General features: G+C 36.3%; 1 long non-coding RNA gene across 1 annotated transcript; it reads left to right on the top strand.

The window, feature by feature from the left end:
* The first annotated feature begins 981 nt into the window (after nt 1-981).
* On the top strand, nt 982-1,994 carry LOC116036628. The gene is made up of 4 exons (XR_004101658.2): nt 982-1,247; nt 1,334-1,369; nt 1,463-1,536; nt 1,643-1,994. It is a non-coding gene; the product is annotated as an uncharacterized LOC116036628 (long non-coding RNA).
* The last annotated feature ends 4,558 nt before the right edge of the window (nt 1,995-6,552 follow it).

Here is a 6,552-nt window from a genome sequence, read left to right as displayed (position 1 = left end):
TCGACGTTCCGGAGATGTTCCGCAGACGTTCCGCATCCAGTGGAAATTGCTGGTAACTGTGCAGCAAGAAATGACACGGTTCGTTATTCACCTGGATATGTTCATATTCAAATTTCAAATCATGACGAAATGTATTATTTTTAAGTCCACGTCGTAAATGCAATTTGGTAACGTTATGTCCAGTCGGTTTAATCACTTGGATGTCTAAATTCAAATATGCCTTATGATTCACCTTGAGACAAGACCTTGGTTTTGTAGGCCAATTCCATTGTAAAAAATATGCTATTTAGAATATTAGTTTGATTGTTATATATACTGTATATATAATAAACTAATATAAAGCTACTTTTTAATCCACTGATCTTTTCCAGGATATTTCAAATCAAACTTCAGTCGTGGTAAAAAGAGGTGTTTGACTGCCACCAAGCAATTTGTTAAGACCAGCAAAACAACGGCTCTCAATTTTTATCTTTTGCCAAAAAATACATCCCACACACCGTTGCCAACTGAGGAGCTTGAACTCCTCCAGGCAGGTATGGGAAGACAAACAGTGTCTCTTCCAGAAGATGGTGACCACACAGAGGTACATTGTAAAATATACTTTAGCGTAAGTTGTGTCACTGTCAAGGATTTCTGTGTGTGTATCTTTATTTAAATTTTTACTTTCTTGTTAACCAAGATTTCAATGCTCCTGGCTAACACATTTCCAAAAATGGAAGATCTTTGTGGGGGATGGCTCTTGCATAAGGCAACAGGTCTGTAAGACTAAGATTGTTTGGTTGAATTGTCATATTTACTGTTTATCACATGCTAATCTCCTATTTATTTTTAGTGCATGTAAACCCTTATGGTGTATTAATTACTTGCTGCAAGCATTAGAGATGACAGACTGACCAAATGTAATTTTCTTTTTTCAACAAAACGGAACATTTTAAGGCATTTTTCTCTTTCTTTCTCTTAATAAAGGTGGCAGTGGTCGACGAAAGCTGACTGTCATTCCACCAGAAGCAGAGGGGTATTCTGTCAAAGCTCTGCGAGCTCCATCAGCAGGGGGCAAAGCCACTTTTTACATCGTACCACTCCAGGAGACTTTAGACACCTCTCCTCTGCCTCCTGACTCACAGCATTTTTCAAAAATGCCAAAGAAGACATGCTACCAGTGTAATGAGGTGATGCCTTTGCATATGCTTGCAGTACACATTAAGACATGCAAGGGAAAACTCTCCTCCGATGAGACTGGTGAAGAGGTGAAAGCAAGTTTGTTTTTCTAAAGTTAAAATGAAAATAAAAAAAATATGAAGTTTACTTAAAATACTGTTTTGTAAATCTGCAGTCCTCTGATGAGTTATGGGTTGTGGAGAAGTGCAAGGTAAGGGTATAACTGAAGTCCAAAATCACTTTTGCACCAGTAATCTCTGTTTCAGTTGCTTGTAACATGGAGTGACTTTCTTTCAAATTTCAGGTGGTTTGTCCAATTTGCACCAAAGAATTCCCAGACGATGAGATCACATTCCATGCTAGCCTATGTGGAGAGAGGTAATCTGCTTTGTTCAGCTCTCTGTATAATACATTTTTCAGATTAATGTTTATGTATACATAAGCAGTGTTAGGTGTTTGAAACTGCATTTTTTTTCACGTACAGCTTTGAATGTACAGTGACTTCTGAAGCAAATGGCAGTGGCCTAAGTACGCATGCTCAAACTCCAGTATGTAAACCAAGAAGGTATGTTTTATTTAGATGCCCTTTGTGTGAGTTTATATCAAATACATAAATATTTATGTGCACCATAATTTACACAATTTATGTTTTCATGTTTTTTAGCCATCTTATCCAGACATCATATTCTATCAAATGATTTAACACAGCACATGGTGCAGTAATTTATAATCACATGTAATTTGATTCTTTTCCAAACACTGTTAAGCATACTGCTTGATGGAACTTTGAAATGGCAATAATGTATACGAATTGTTTTTGATAATTTGGGACTATCTATGTTCTCTGTCCTCTTTAAATACGGAAGATGTATTACACTTCCTTGAACATCAAGTTGACACAACAACAGAATTTAAGTTGTGTGTGGACAGAGAAGACCTTCCAGACAGGGGCATTCTCCAGTGGAAAAGAAAGAAAGCTGCATCTCCTGCCAGTGTTCTTAAGGTGGTGTATATAGAAGAGGCAGGTATTGATACAGGAGCCCTTAGGAAAGAGCTTTTAACTGGTAAGTTGGTCATTTAACCATTGTGTTCTAATATGAAACAAAACCAAGCATTCAGCTAAAACTGGGTATTGCTGTTTTGTCGAAGATATGGTTTCAGGTATTGAAAACCGATTCTTTGAAGGAGCTGGAAACCAGGATAAAAATCCCAAGTACTCTTTGACAGACCTTGATAACGAGAACTTCAGGTTGGTACATACACTTTTTTTTTTTTTTTACACATTACTGCCATGCACTGGATGTAAGGTTTTTTTTTACTGAGATGTTTTCTACCTTGCACACAGAACTATAGGTGAAATAATGTCAGTCAACCTCGCACAAGGTGGCCCACCTCCTGCTTTTTTGAGAGGGTGGTGCTACAACTTCCTCTGCACAGGAGAAGTGGACTTAAATGCTCTAAGGAAGATGTGACTGATCTAGAATCATGTCAACTCATCAGCAGGGTGAGCACTCTAGATATAAATTAGATAGATTAGTTTTAACACCTATTTTATTCGCTGCTTTATTTCATAAATGCTTATCTGCTTTTTTTTTTTCAATGCTTTTCTCAGGTTGAAGATTCTGCAGATGCTCAGTGTCTTATGTTGAACGCTGATGAAATTATAAGCAGTGGATACACAAGCCAGATCAACCTGGACAGCAAAGAAAGCATCATTCGGTAAGAGTTTTAAAAGAATATTACACTTTAAAATATTTTTCATTTAAAAATGTAAACATTTAAAACCATGTTTTTTTCTGCATAGAGCAATTGTCCTACATTCCACTACGAGACTGATTCCAATGCTGCAGCAAATTCGAAAGGGCATGGAACTGTACGGCCTGGTGGACCAGATGGCTACAAACCCTGAAGCTTGCCGCTCCCTGTTTGTTCCCGGGAAGATTATCAAGGTATCAATTTTAACTGCCACTTAAGCTTTTCTTACATTTGCTTAGTTATATATTGGAATTTTCATTTTGTATAACCTTTACAAGCCTAAATTTGAAAACTTAAAATATAACCAAATATGCATTCACTGTTTCTTTACAGCCTGATGCGGATTTCATAATGATGAACTGCCAGCCCAATTTCAGTGAAAAGGGGACATCTAAGGGGAGAACTGAGAGGAAGATCACCACTTTTCTGGAAGATTTCTTGCAGGAGGTTGAAATGTCAGGTACTATATACTTTATAGTGTGCATACATAATTACATATAACCACATTTGAATGTACGGAGCACATATACACATTCTTGGATAATTTATTTTTTAAGACAATACTATTAGCTTGAAAATCTAATCTTTCATGTTATTTGAAATATACATCAATCACAGATGGGGAGACAGACAGTGCAGCTGGTGACACAGAGCCTCTTGCAGTGCCACACGTGCTCCAGTGGATAACGGGGTAGTCCCACATCCCCATCCTCCCTGATGAAAAGAGACATTTCAAAATAACATGCAACTTTGACCATGACTGCAGGGAGCGACTAGGAGATCACTCAGTTTGCTACCCAATTGTGAGTGCATGCACTCAGACTGTGACTTTTCCAGTACAGCATCTTAGCACTTACACTGACTTTAGAAGAATCATGAGTGAAGCAGTTAAATATGGTGGTGGATTCCACAGTTTAACACAACTAGCTCTACTCAAATCAAAGCAATCCAAATTATTGTTACTGTTAGTAACACATCCCAAAGGGTGCCACTCCTTAAGTGCCTTTTTTGCTGGTCCATTAGTAAACGTAATGGGATGTTTTTGCCAAGTTCAATATTGTAACCAGCTAAGAAGTTCATGTTCAAATGTCATTGTTGGTTGGACACTATATGCAAGTATCGTGTGTACAAGTCACGACCATGTGACTGAGAATGTTCCATAGGATCAAGAGTTCTCTGAAGTTCTTCCAGGGCTTCATCATCCAGTGGACACATAATTTCAGGAACCACAACTGTACCGTTAGACTCTCCTCGCAGTATTGCACTCTCCCATTCAATGCCTGGATCTCGAAGTTCCTACAAATCCAGAAAAAAACAATTCAAATAAATTAAGACTTTGTACCTTAAAATGTTTTTCTGATGTTTTCTGTCTATTTAAAACAATGTAATATTTTTGAACAAATGTTACAAAAAAGGTGTAATTGTTCACTGAAAACTTTAATAAAATAGAAATTAAAACTACTGGCAATTGAACAGATTGTTACCAATTTTATATATTTCTCAGTGTATTTAAAAAGGCATTTGTAGATGAAAAAAATGAAACCGCAGCATTTACGCAAAAATCGTGACAGAACTCGATTCATCACGTATAACTCAAGAGGAAAGAATCTTTTTTTTGGCACATATGCTCCAAAGTCCAATTGCCATTGATGTCTTATGTCATGAAACAAGACCTATATGTCTGCCAAACCTTTACAACTCAGCTGTTTTGTTTTTTATACATTCTATACATTTTGCATAATTTTATAATTGTGTACCTCAAGACTCTCCCCTTCGTCTAGATCTTGTTGATGTCCCATACACCACAGCTGTTCAGGACTGAGACCTCCCTCTGTCCGTAGAGGATGATTATTCCATCCTCCAGTGAAGGTATCAAGGTCTGCTCGGAGTCGAGGGACAAAGATATAGTGAACACCAAAGAGATGAACCACATCAGAGATATCAAGCAGACCATCTTCTTCCAGAGAGTGAAGAACATCATGGTACTTGCTTGTGACTGCAACCCAGACATCCCGCCAAAGTTGCTCTATTCTAGAATGAAATTTTAATTAGTTGACTGATTTATAAAGCAATTTGTACTTTATTTAAACAATTAAACTGCAAGAAGTATTTATGCAGTCAAAAATTTCAAGACTGAAAAACACAACTTACCTCTGATTGTGGACACTCTTTCCCGAGATAAAGCTTGCTCTTCCTGTTCCCCGCGTGGCAAACATAAAGTGTGCGATGTCCACATTCTCAACACCCTGATACCCCCTTACTCTAAGATGAAAAAAAAATTAAATGACATTCAACAAGGTTTACTTTAACTTTAGAATATGAAGTTATAGTTTCTGGTATACAATTTTAAATTAATAAAACAATCCGAAATGTAAAAAACTGCCACTTCTCCAGATATGCGTTTGTTTTGTCATGGCAAAATACCTTGATGGTAAGCCATGAAGCTGGGTTGATCTCAGGAAGAATGAGAATGCAGTTGATTCTTTATATTATATATTATTATCTAATAAAACTACATGAAAAATGTTAATCTTCTTGCAGCTATAGGGTTACATCCTAATGGCTGGCCATGAGCTTTTAGTTTTGTTTAGTGAACATTCTACAGCCTTTGGTACTTAAATTATTATATGTTTTATATATTTAAAAAAATTAATAACTTGGTTTATCTTCCATCCTATATTGCACATGTACTGTTGCAGCTTACTCTTGCATGTTTAACCATTTTGGTTAAAGTAATCACACAGACACACTCATACATATGTTGATGTGAAATACGTATTGTATTCTATAAATCTAGCTGCATTTTAATGTTGGCTTTGGTAAGAAAGGAAAGCCGATATAAGAGAGTGACTACTACCTAGAATAAAAATCTGAGAAAAAGTAGTGCTGCGACATGAAATTCTTTCAATTTTTAAGTACTTTCTGCAATGAATATTAAGGCAAATGTCTAAGCATTGTGGTTTCTGAGCACTCTGAATACTGGCAGTATTTTATGATAAAATTATGATCAACCATCATTACCCTCAAGCTGAAGTTAAAATATACACTATTTGTTCAAACCTACAATGACAATGAATGTGTCTTAAGCAGCTGATTACAATTGCATGCTTTTGTCAAGTCAAATGTTATATACCCCATAATCACAATTTGTGACAGGGGGCTTTATAATCTGTACACCCTGTCCTTAGACCCTCAATTTGAAAAGGAAAAACAGTAACAATTTATGGTAAGGGTACATAAACTATCATGGCTTCATGCATAAAAGAAATAATTTATGTTGTACTTCTTGAACTTTGAGGAATATAAAGAAATTAACAGTATTTCATGCATGACTTAATGCAAGAACAATATAATGCAACAACTAGGTATTTCAATCATGATTTCTGAGTTTTTAATGATGTTCATGTCTTCATATATAAGTCTGCAGTTATTGTGTTATTCTGATGTTATTTATCAGTGTTAAAGATGGACTGGTCATGACTTTTCTTGAAGAGCCACAATGCTAAGTTAATCATGATTACATTTGGAATTCATCAGAATGTGCACACTGTGACAGGTCAGTTTTTTTGGCTGTCCTTAACTGCAGACTTACCTATGAAGAAGGCATGATCATTAATAACTCAGAAATCACAATAGGCC

The sequence above is a fragment of the Sander lucioperca genome, chromosome 1 (genome assembly GCF_008315115.2).
Source record: "Sander lucioperca isolate FBNREF2018 chromosome 1, SLUC_FBN_1.2, whole genome shotgun sequence".
Classification (NCBI taxonomy): Eukaryota; Metazoa; Chordata; class Actinopteri; order Perciformes; family Percidae; genus Sander; species Sander lucioperca.
The sequence above is the reverse complement of the archived record's forward strand: the minus strand, read 5'-3'. Positions and strand labels throughout refer to the sequence as shown.